Below are 2,040 nucleotides of genomic sequence, written 5' to 3'. Positions count from 1 at the left end.
TAATTTTTTTATTATCATTCTTCCTTTTCTTCATCTTATTTTGTTTCTTCTTCCTCTTATTATTATTATTATCATCATTATTATTGTTATTATTATTATTTTATTATTATTATTATTATTATTATTATTATTATTATCATTATTATTATTATTATTATTATTATTATTATTATTATTATCATCATAATTATTATTATTATCATGACTTTTATTAATTTTTTTTATCATCGTCATTAACATCATAATAACAATAATTGATAATAATAACACAATTCAAACAATGTTATTAATAACGATGATAGCAACAATAATATTACAATGATAATAGTAATGATAATATTAATAATAATAACAATAATAATAATAAAATAATAATAATAATAATAATTATTATTATTATTATCATTATTTTTATCATCATCATTATCATCATTATTATCATTATCATTATCATCATCATTATCATTATTATTATTATTATTATTATTATTATCATTATTATTATTATAATTATTATTATTATTATTATTATTATTATTATTATTATTATTATTATTATTATTATTATTATTACTACTACTACTACTATTATTATTATTAACATCATCATTATTATAATTAATGTTGTTGTTGTTGTTATTTTTATTATTGTTATTATTGTTATTATCATTATTATTGTTGTTATTATTATTAATGTTATTATTTTTTTATCACACTTATTATCGTTATCAAAATCATGTTTAGTAAATATAATTCATATCACTAACAACACTGTTGATAGATATGGCACCCTTATTATGATTTCTTTTTATCATTGTTGTTATTTGCAATTTTACTTGTTGTTGCCATCTTTGTTATAATGGAATTTTCGTTAATCAGTTATAAACCAATTTGATTTTTAATTCTTGTTTCGTCGACTGATCGTTTTTTGTTTTACCGCCTATAAAGAAGTAATCATAATAATGTAAGTAATAACAATAAAGCCAATAATACTGATGATGATTCCATCATCATCACTGGAATTATCATCATCACTAATATTATTAATATTTTTTTAGGTGAACAAATAACAATAACAGCAATGATAACAAATATTCAAAATGAAATTTACAGAACTAACAAAAATAATATAAGTATAATAATAAAGTATGGATACGAAAACAAATAATATGCATACGAACAGTCACACTAACGATAACAATAACAACAATTAAACCAATAATATATATATATATATAAATAATATACAAATAATATGCATACTGACACAAAAAATTCATAAAACGGTAATGGTAAAGCGAATGATAATAGATGTGTGTGTAAATATATATATATATATATATATATATATATATATATATATATATATATATATATATATATATATATCAGCCGTGCCTCACCCTGTAACATGCTGGATCTGGGAACGTCAGGGCGGTGTCTATAGAGCTCTGAAGACGGTCATCTCATGTCGGTTGCTGCTAAGACATAGATACTGATTTTTAATAATTTATGCGTGCAAGATTATGTTATTCATGTAAAGAGATAATCAGATGTATTGTTTATAAATTGATGAATACATAGATGAATTATATATATATATATATATATATATATATATATTTATATATATATATATATAATGGAAGTCTAGATTGTCTTAGAATTCATCGATTTATTGATTAATTGATTAAAGTCTGTAAAAGAAACGAAAAACGAAAACTAAAACTGAAATAATAATAGTGAATCACGTGGGTGAGCAAAAATGAACTAGCTTTATTACAATAAGAAAGTGACGTCATGCACAAACTCCTTTGTTCGATACATGAAAAGGTCATTTTCACATTTTGAATGAAAAATCGAAGGTTGAGTCATTCCCCTCCCCCTCACACACACACACACACACACACACACACACACACACACACACACATACACACACACACACACACACACACACACACACACGCACACACACAAAACACACACACACAAAACCCCACACACACACACACACACATATAAAATATTAATATTTTA

Source organism: Penaeus monodon, chromosome 36 (assembly GCF_015228065.2).
Source record: "Penaeus monodon isolate SGIC_2016 chromosome 36, NSTDA_Pmon_1, whole genome shotgun sequence".
NCBI classification, from domain to species: Eukaryota; Metazoa; Arthropoda; class Malacostraca; order Decapoda; family Penaeidae; genus Penaeus; species Penaeus monodon.
This window is presented reverse-complemented; position numbering follows the sequence as displayed.